The sequence below is a fragment of the Elephantulus edwardii genome, unplaced genomic scaffold (genome assembly GCF_000299155.1).
Source record: "Elephantulus edwardii isolate Elephantulus edwardi_28Jun2011 unplaced genomic scaffold, EleEdw1.0 scaffold00032, whole genome shotgun sequence".
Lineage (NCBI taxonomy): Eukaryota > Metazoa > Chordata > Mammalia > Macroscelidea > Macroscelididae > Elephantulus > Elephantulus edwardii.
In genome coordinates, this window is record NW_006399782.1 from 1,900,727 (window position 1) to 1,911,613 (window position 10,887).

At 38.3% G+C, this 10,887-nt stretch overlaps 1 pseudogene; it reads left to right on the plus strand.

The window, feature by feature from the left end:
• Window positions 1-2,983: 2,983 nt before the first annotated feature.
• On the plus strand, window positions 2,984-3,790 carry LOC102871037 (annotated as a pseudogene).
• Window positions 3,791-10,887: the final 7,097 nt, after the last annotated feature.

Sequence of the window (10,887 nt, forward strand, 5' to 3'; positions counted from 1 at the left end):
TATTTTTGATGTTGAGATGTAATTAATTTTGAAGGACGTAGTCCTTGATCTTCTGTAGCAAATGCCTTAAGCAAGTGTCTCAAGTCCTCCCTGTTTTCAGAAAGCAAAGTTGTGTAATCTGCATAACACCAGGTTGTTGAATCTTCCTCTAATCTTGATTCCATACTTTACTTCATAGAGTCCAGTTTCTTGAATTATTTGCTCAGCATACAGATTGGATAGGTATGGAGAAAGGCTACAGCCCTAATGCAGCTTTGATTTTTAAACTATACAGTGTTCCCTTGCTCTGTTCATGTAACAGCTCTCATATAAGCATAACTAAGTTTTCTGAACTTCCCATTCTTCTCAACATTATCCATTGCTTGTTATCATCTACACAATCAAATGCCTTTGCATAGTCAATAACATACATACGTTCTTCTGGTACTCTCTGCTTTCAGCCAGGATCCATCTAACATCAGCAATGATATCCCTGGTGCTGTGGTCTCTTCTTTTTTTTTTTTTTATTATTTACAGGAGGAGATTTTTCCTCCTTCTCCAGCAAAGCATCTGGTGGATTTGAACCACTCATTTCTGGGATTGCAGTGCAGCTTCTTGCCACTAGGCCACCAGAGCTCACTGCTGTGGTCTCTTCTAAACCCAACTTGAACTTCTGGCAATTCTCTGTAATGAATTGTTCTAATTGTTTTTTGAATGATCTTCAGAAATATTTTGCTTGCAGGTGATTTTAATGATATTGTGAAAGAATCTCCACATTCTTGGTAAGCAGCGCTTGATCTTTGCTTTGTTAATACAATTAATTACATTGTTTTTCATTTGTTGAGCCATTCATGCATAACTGTTATGAATCTCACTTGGTCACAATGAATAATTTTTTCAATATACTGTTGGATTCTATTGGTTAGGATTTTGTTAAGGACTTTTGCACCAATGTTCATGAGATACATTATACTTTTTTTTTTGGCAATGTCACTGCCTGGTTTTGGTATTAGGGTTATGCTTATTTTATAGAACAACTATAGGATTATTCTTATTTTTCTATTTTTTAAAATAATATAAGTAGAATTGGAGATAGTTCTTCTCTGACCATTTGGTAGAATTCATCAATAAATCCATCTGGCCAGGACTTTTCCTAAGGGGGCATGGGAGAGTATTTTTTATGGCCTCTTCAAGGTTTTCTTTTACTTGAACTTCTATTGAAGTTCTACATGTGTCTGTGTCAATCAAGGTAGAGTATAGGTTTTCTAGGAATTTGTCCATTTCCTCTAGGCTTTCAAATTTATAAAAGTATAGCTTTTTATAATATTCCATTTTCATTAACAATATGCTTTATGCAGATGACACAACCATGCTTGCTGAAACTGAGAAGGACCTGAAGCACTTGCTGCAGAATCCCAAGGACTATAGCCTTCAATATGGATTGAGGCTCAATATCAAGAAGACAAAGATTCTCACCACTGGGCCAGTTGGTAGCATCAGGATGGATGGTAAAGAGATTAAGATTGTTAACAGCTTTAGTTTGCTTGGCTCCATAGTCAACCCTCTTGGCACCAGCAGCCAGGAAATTAAGAGATATTGCGTTGGGAAAGTCTGCTGTTAGGGACCTCTCCAAAGTACTGAAGATCAATGATGTCACTCTGGAGACTAAAGTGCGCCTGATACAGGCCACAGTCTTTGCAATCACTTGCAATGAGTCAGAGAGCTGGACAATGACTAGGGAGGATAGGAGAATTGATGCCTTTGAGCTGTGGTGCTGGAGTATTGAATATACCATGGACTGTTAGGAAAACGAACAGGTTCATCCTGTTGTTGTTATGTGCTGTCGAGTCACTTGCGACTCATAGTGACCCTATGTACAACAGCCCTAAACTCTACTCTGTCCTATGTCAATTGCACTGTCTCTGACACACCCATCCCAATTACCACAGTCACAAAATCAATCCACCTCATAGAGGGCCTTCCCCTCCTGCACTGTCCCTCCACCCTACCAAGCATGATGTCCCTCTCCAAGGACCTGTCCCTTCTTACAACATGTCCAAAGTATGTTAGACGGAGCCTCAAAATCCTTGCCTCCAAGGAGCAGCCCAGTTAAAGCCTTTCCAGGATGAATCTGTTTGTTTTCCTAGCAATCCATGGTACTCTCAATACTCTTCTCCAGCACCACAGCTCAAAGGCATCAATTCTCCTTCTATCCTCCTTAGCCATTGTCCAACTCTCTGATGCATATCAAGTGATAGCAAAGACCCTGGCCTGTATCAGACGCACTTTAGTCTCCAGAGAGACACCATTGCTCTTCAGTACCTTAGACATGTCCCTAACAGCAGACTTTCCCATGGCAATATGTCTTTTAATTTCCTGGCTACTGGAAAGGTTCATCCTAGAGAGGGTTAAAGCAGGCTGTTCCTTGGAGGCAAGGATTCTGGTTTTGTCTGACATACTTTGGACATGTTACAAGGAGGGACGAGTTCTTGGAGAGGGACCTCATGCTTGGGAAGGTGGAGGGACAGCGCAGGAGGGGAAGACCCTTTATGAGGTGGATTGATTCAGTGACTGGGGTAATCGGGGTAGGTGTGTCAGATGGTGAGATTGAAACAGAATAGAGCAGGGCTTAGGGCTGTTGTGACATAAGAGTCGCTATGAGTTGCAGGCGGCTCAACAGCACATAATAACAACATTATGATGTCATATCTTTAATTTCTTATTTGTGTCTTCTCTTCCTTTTTTTACATTTGCCAATGGTTTATTTTACTGACCCTTTTGAAGATCCAGATCCACATTGTCTTCTTGATAGTTTCAATTGTTTTCTAGTCAATTATTTCAACCCTTGTTCTTATAATTTCCTTTCTTCCAGAGGCTGTGGAATTAGCTTGCTGTTCTTTTTTCTATTTGATGGAGGTGCTAAGTTATTAATTTTACTTTATTCATTTTTTGTTTCCATATTGCCATAAAAAAAGTTCCTGTCTCTCTCGCCCATCCACCCAAAATGCCTAAGGGAAAGAAGGCCAAGGGGAAGAAGGTGGCCCTGGCGCCCACCGTGGTCAAGAAGCAGGAGGCCAAGAAGGTGGTGAATCCCTTGTTCAAGACAAGACCCAAAACTTTTGGCATCGGGCGGTACATCCAACCCAAAAGGGACCTTACCTGCTTCGTCATGGCCCCACTACATCCAGCTGCAGCAGCAGAGTGCAATCCTCTACAAACTACTCAAGGTGCCACCAGCCATTAACCAGTTTACCCAGGACTTGGACTGCCGAATGACTACTCAGCTGCTGAAGCTGGCCCACAAGTACTGACCAAAGATCAAGAAGGAGAAGCAGAAGAGGCTGCTGTCCTGGGCTGAGAAGAAGGCTACTGGCAAAAGGAGACACCCCCAACAAGAGGCCTCCTGTCCTCCGTGCCTGGGTGAATAAGATCACCGATCACCACCCTGGTGGAGAACAAGAAGACCCAACTGGTGGTGATCACACACGACATGGACCACATAAAGCTGGTGGTCTTTTTGCTGGCCTTATGTCAAAAGATAGGAGTTCCCTACTGCATCATCAAGGGCAAGGCCAGGCTGGGCCACCTCATCCATCGGAAGACCTGCACCACAGTTGCCTTCATGCAGGTGAACCCAGAAGACAAAGATCCTCTGGCAAAGCTGGTAGAAGCCACTAGAACCAATTACAGTGACAGATATGATGAGATCTGCCGCCGCTGGGGAGACAATGTCCTGGGGCCCAAGTCAGTGGCCTGCATTGCCAAGCTGGATAAGGCCAAGGCCAAAGAACTTGCTACCAAACTGGGCTGATGTACACACCGACTCTTCTGTACATAAGAATAAACTTATTCCACTGTCTGCCACTTGTTCTTGTGGGTTGGGGCAAAAAAATTCTTCTGAAGATTGCCTTAGGTTATATCCCAGAGGTTTTGATATGTTCTACTTTCATTTTCATTTGTTCCAAGGAAATTTATTTTTTTTTAATGTTTCCTATAACCCAAGTGTTTTTGTTGTTATGTACTGTTGAGTTGGAACCAACCCATTGTTAAGCCCTCCAGTGAGTTTATCAGAAGCAGTAAATCTCATGAGATTGTCCATCCTCATTCTCCCAAAGAGCAGCTGGTGGATTCAAAACACGTGCCTTTGGAATTGTAGCACAGCTTCTTACCACGAGGCCACCAGATGTCCCTAATAGTGCTGTGTTGTTGCTGTTGAGATTTAACTGATCCATAGCTGTCCCTCCAGCAGGTTTATCAGAGGAGGTAAACTCATTAAAGGAGATTGCCCATCCTTCTCCCACCGAACAGCTGGTGGATCTGAACAGCATGCTTTTGGGATTGCAACACAGCTTCTTACCACTAGGCCACCAGAGCTCTCTAGCAAGATGTTATTTAGCTTCCATGTGGGTGGATTTTTTTATCCTTTAACCTCTTATTATTAATTTTTGGTTTTATGCCTTTGTCATATGAGAAAATACTTTGAATTATTTCAATTTGTTGAGGTTTGCTTTGTGTCCTAATATAAATTCTGGAGAATGTACCATGCACACTTCAAAGGACAGCAAATTAAGTTTTAGTTGGGTGCAGAAGGTCCAATTGACTAATGGTATAGTTTTTTCTGCATCTTTGTTTTCTTTCAAGTTGATCTATCCTTTGCTGAGTGTTAAAGTCTCCTACCACCATTTCTTTCTTCAAATCTGTTAACGTTTTTTAATGTTATTTTGCAGGTCTTTCACTTAGTGCATATATGTATTTCATCTTATCTATTGTGCCTTTGATCACTATATAGTGCCCTTCCTAATCTTTTATGGTGGTTTTCATCCTGAAGTCTATTTTATCAGAGATTAGTATTGCCACTCTGCTTTCTTGTAGATACCATTTGCTTGGTATGTTTTTTCCAGCCTTTGATTTTTAATCTCATTTAGCTCATTTTGCTTTTTAAATCCATTCTGTTACTCTTTTTCTCTTAGTTGGAGCATTCAAGTCATTAACACTCTGTGATTATTGGCAGGGCAGGTTTTATCGCTGCCAATTTTGTTTCTTTTTCTGTTGTTTCTGGTAACTTTGGTTCATCGACTTCCCTTAATATTTCTTGTAGAATTAGTTATTTCATGAATCCCTTCAGTTCATACTTTTCTGAAAATGACCTACTTTCTCTTTTGTATTTGATTGACAGCTTTGCTTGGTACAGGATCCTCAGCTGGCAATTGATTTCTTTCAGCATTCTGTATATGCCATCCCATTGTCTTCTTGCGAGTATGGTTTCTGCTGAGAAATCATAACTTAGTCTAATTGTCCCTACTTTGTAGGTGACTCTGTTAATCTCATGCTACTTTTAGTATTCCATCTTTATCTTTGATTTTAGAGAAGTTTACTAGGATATGTTGATGTTTTTCTTTTTAGGCCTTGTCTATTTGGGGTTCACTGAGCTTCTTGAATATGGATTTCCTTATTTTTCATGTTATCTGGGAAGTGTTCTTCTAGTACCTCTTTCCCGGCTCCCCTTCATTATGAGTATTCCAGTATGTCATTCCAATATGTCCAGGATGTCATTTCTCTTGTTATCTCACAATTCTAATGTTTTCTTCATTTTTCTTCCATCTCTTCTATTCTCTAGTGCATTCAGCTGAGGTTCTGTCTTCCAGCTTGTTGACCCTCTATCATTTCTCTTCTGCTAGCTGGTCTCTCCAGCATGATGGGAACTTCTGCGATTTAGGTCTTGATAGTCTGGATTATATTTTCAAGTTTTTCTGCTATTTCCAGTACTGTGTTGGTTTTACCTTGTCTTGTGATTATTTTTTAAAACTTTTGTACTTCTTTATCTGGTTTCAATTCTTTCTTCCATCATTTGCAGTTTCTTCAGTATTTGTTCATGTGACTCTACTTTCACGTATTTCTTCTGGCTCCCTATCTCTGGAGTATTCACTTTATGGCTATTAATTATTCCATCATTTGTAACTTATACAGTAGCTGTTCATATAGCTCCACACCAATACATAGCTTCTGCTTCCCTGTCTCTAAGGTATTTACTGGGTCTGTAATATGATGTTTTGTTTTGTTTAGGAGAAAGCTTATTTTTTTTTTTCTTGTTTAAAGATGTCTGTTGCTTTTACTGACACTGTGTGAAGTTTTTCTTGGTATGTGTTAGGCCATTTCTATCGGTTGACAGTTATACTATCGATTAGTTGCAGACTTGTCCCTCTACCAGTAGTCCTTCCTGGTTCTGTGTAGTGGGACAGGTCACCTTTCCAAAGGTCCTTCAAGTTCTCTCTGGTCTGCAGCACAGCCCTGAGATAATCTCATCTGAGTGTGGCCTTCCTCTCCTATGGTCTATTATTGTGCTTGGTGTTCTGTGGAGGGAGTGGTCAGTGACCAGGTTCCCCTGACTGACACATTCTTTATCAGGAGCAATCGGGTGGGGAAGAGGAGCAGCCCGTAGTGCCTCTATGCACCACTATCTCAGGTCTCATTCAGTCCGGTGGGAATCTCCCTGTGTACAGTTCACCTCTCCTAAAGTCTGCAATTGTTTGTGATAGTCTACAGCATGACTGGAGGCCAGGTTCCCCCTGAATGCTTCACTCTCTCTGGATCACCATTCTTGGGAATGGGAACAATTATGGATCTGCTAACATAGGTATTACTCAAACATACATCCAACAGCTAAGGTCAAAGATGAGGACATTCAGGAATTCTACCAACTTTTTGCAAGTCTGATCTGAAATTGACCAAACATGCAGTCAAGATGCATTAATAGTAATTAGAGACTAGTATGCAAAAGTTGGCAACATAGCAAAAGGAATGGTAATTATAAATTCCAGATTTGGGAACAGAAATGAAGTTGGAGATTAAATGAGTAAATTCTGTACATTCAATGCTTTATTAATTGCAAATACTTTAAGAAACACAGAGACTTCATCTAGATTGCACTGGAACCAGATTGATGACATCTGTAATGTCTCTCCTTTGTAGGTGACTGTTTATCTCATGCTTTTAGTATTCTACCTTTATCATTGATTTTCAAGAATATGACTGTTATGCCTTGATGTTTTTCTTTTGGGTCTTCATCTATTTGGAGTTGGCTGAGCTTCTTGAATCAGCAGTCTAAACCAGGCCAGGTGCTGACTGTGGAACAATAACCTGAAACAATAGGCGTGTTGCAAAGTGAACTAGGGGAGGAGGAAGGGGAGTTTAGAAAATGTGCAACAATAAAAATAAAGAAATAAAATTTTTTTAAAAGTTCAAACTGATGTAGAAAACAAGTCCACAAGAAACAAAATAAGACCTTAAACTTACCTCACCTGAATTTAAAAATCATCTTTAGATTTTAAGCACTGAATACAAGTGAACAAAGACCACATGGGTTGTGGAATGACATCAAAGTGATCATCCATCAAGAGAGCAAAAGGCTGTTAAAACGACTGATGAGGAAAAGCAAAATAAATGTTGGAAGAAACTGAAAATGGCATTAGAGCATCAAGAAGCCAAAACAAAGGGAAGAGATGCCAAATTTCAAAGGACAACATGAAAAGACAAAGCAAATATTATAATGGAATGTGCAAAGAGCTGGAGTTGGAAAATGAAAAGGGAAGAACTCCCTCAGCATTTCTCAAGTTGAAAGAACTGAAAAAGAAAAACAAGCCTCAAGAAAATCTTGAATGATCCAGGATGCATCAAAAGAAGATTGTCATTGTGCCAAAAAGAATTGATTGACACTGAAATATTTCAGGAAGTAGCATATGATAAAGAGTCAATGGTGATGAGGAAAGAAGTTCAAACTGCACTAAAGTAAGTAGGGGGAGGAAAAAAAAGCCCCCAGGAATTGATGTGATACCAATTAATTTTTAACTTCGCTACTAATATACACCAATTTTTCCTTCTGACCTACGCACAAAAAAATTTCCCTTTTTAAAATGCAGGAGGCAATCACAGGTGGTTAATGTTTAACTTTTTATTAAGAAACTAAAGCAAAACAACAAAATTTCAAAATAATTAAAATACAGAATTTTTCTTTTCATTCTAAACGAATAGGAAATCTACATCAAGAACTAAAATTCAGACTTTACTGATATTTATGAATAAAGGGGAATCACTGAAATGCATTCACAGTAATTATTTTAATGCATATAACACTCATGTTACATGGTTTTTGCAAACCATGCTACTTCCACCTGCTTTGTTTCCTATTTGTGTTATGCATGTGTCCGCATTACATGTGAAAATATGGTTCTCTCTTACTAGCCTCAGATTAACATCACTTACCTTCCTGTTTCCCTTGGAATAGGGTACAGAAAGAATTTCTTCATCTTTTACCACTAAAGTCTGTAACTTCAGAGAGATATACTTCTTCCTATAAAGCTCTGAATTTGTTCTTTCAGCATATACGTGAGCACCAGCATATTGGACTTGGATGATGTAGGGCACAAAGAGGATTCCATCAGACACCATCCTAAGATATTTAGGGATAATATGATACCAATAAATAATGATTTTATAAAGGCATAAGGTATGGGAAGTATAGGCAAAATATGGAGATATTTCACGGCAGGGTTAAATGCAGCTGGAAGGACTGTAGCATGTTTTAAGAAGATAGCATTTGAGCTTATGGAGTTTTCCTTCAAATAAAGGCATCAAAGTTCTGATTCTGGTGGTCTCAAATCTGAAAAGTAATTTCCTCAACATTAATCTTTAAAATCCTGTTTCTCTTTTCAAAATGTTCATGTCTTAAAATGACCAATAAAGTCATCATATTATAGTCTATATAAATAGTAGTTTTGGAACTTAATTGTAATGTACTATCTTTTATATAATTTGGGACTTCATTATTTTTTAAACCTCTTTTCCCATTCAAATAGTAGTTAAAAGGCAGAAGATAGCTAGTCATTAAGCCATGACTTTAATATTCAACTGGATAAAATCTACTATTTGAGGTACCTCACCAAATCTATGTCTAAATGTATCTGAGTAAGAATGAGGAACATAAAGTGGCTTTAACATCCAAAAGTAGGATAATGAAAAACAATGGCAACTCTGAAATGATACCTGTTAACCACAGAATTTCTGGAATGAAAAGTTTTAATGAATTATAACTCATTGACCTTTACAGATTTTAAGCCTTACTATTTCTTCTTTTCTATGTAAAACCAGTTAATTTCAACAACCTACCTGAATTTTGACAGAATTATGTTATTAAGAGTCACAGCAACACTTGCTTTCACATCGGCATGCTTCATGAGAACCAGAGGAAGGCCTCCCAGTTCCCAATGCCAATGGGAAAGTTCATATACACTTTTTCCTGTTTACAACTTCAACTGAACTACAACAGATAATTTGTCTCTCAATAGTACTTTTATCCACAGTACAATTGCTTCCCATCGTTTTCTCTTTTATTTCCTCAATACCCTTGTGAGGTAGTAAATGGAGGAAGCAAGAATGTTTGTCTATTTTGCAGATGATAAAACTTAAGGTGAATTTGAGACCAGTGATCCTCAATCTTGGCAATGTGCTGGAATCACCTCAAAAACCTCACTGTCATTCAGTTAGAATCGACTCATAACTGACCCTCCAGTAGGTTTCTGGAGGCCATAAATCACACACGAGACTGCCCATCTTTTCCCTCACAGTTGCCTGCTTCTTCCAACAGGCAGGGAGCCTCAGCCCTTAAGTCAGCAGCTCAACTTCCCATGTACTAACCACCAGAGCTCCTTAGGGAAGTTTTAAAACAGTGCTTATGGCCAGGTATTATCTCAGACAACAACTCAGAAATTTCAGAATATGGAACTCAAGTACCAACATTTTAAAAAATGCATGGGACCTGACATGATGACTCCAAAGTATATGCAAGGTTCAGAACCAATGGTTTCAAGGTGTACGCCATTATTTCATTTTGATGTATAACTGCTTTCTACCTAAATACTGTAGCAGCACCAATGGAGAAAAGAAAAAAACAAAACAAACAAACAAAAATCCCATTTCCTTGAACTACAGCAGTTTCTTTTAATACTCTGTACAGCTAGTATTGATCTCCAGTAAGAAATTATTAGGTTAAAAATTAAAACTCTTCACACTCCTGCTGCTCATCCTATAAACCTCAGCTTTATAAAATGTGCAATAGGGAGTATTAGGAAATTTTAAACTTTCAGAATGCCTGTTAATTAATTACTGACTTGAGGTTCAACATGCAATGATCATGTGTTTCTGTTTCCTGTTCAACAGTACAAAACTTCACTGTGAATGAAGGCTTACTCATAAAACAAAGTGGAAGTTACAAATAAAATTTTCAACAGAACTCTTGGAATTGGCAATAGCACAACCTAAAAAAAGAAACAAGTGTTTTCTAGTCAATCTTCATCCTGAATCCATTCTTTTCTTTAGTCAAATTTAAAACTGTTGTCGAATTGATTATTTTATCAATAAGAGAAAACAATTCCTATAGTGGGTATATATTTAGTACACTCAATGTAGGTTTTCATTCTAGATTTTTTTCTCAACATGGTTTGGAAAAAAAAAGTCACCTCTCAGAAACATACCAAGTACATAGTAACTACTTGTAAACCTTTCAGGTGACAAAAAGTAATGCATCATTGTTCTATGGCTGACCTCCCTTGCTTCACAGGAGTACTGATAATCTTTACTCTCAAAGAGCAACCGAAGAACTCCACAGCTGCCTGCTGTCCTCAATTCTCTAAAATGTTAAAAATTAGAATGATTTCACTTGTTTTAATCAATTCTTACCACAAAGACATTTCTGAAACCATAGTTTATACTTTCATACAGAAAGATGTTTCATTCCTTTTCTTAAAAAAAAGAAAATCTCAATTCATGTATTGGATTATTCATTTTAGAGTAATATTAGTGCAGTGAAATCAGACTTTTCAGTCAAAAATTCAGTTAGTAAGAGTTAATGTTATG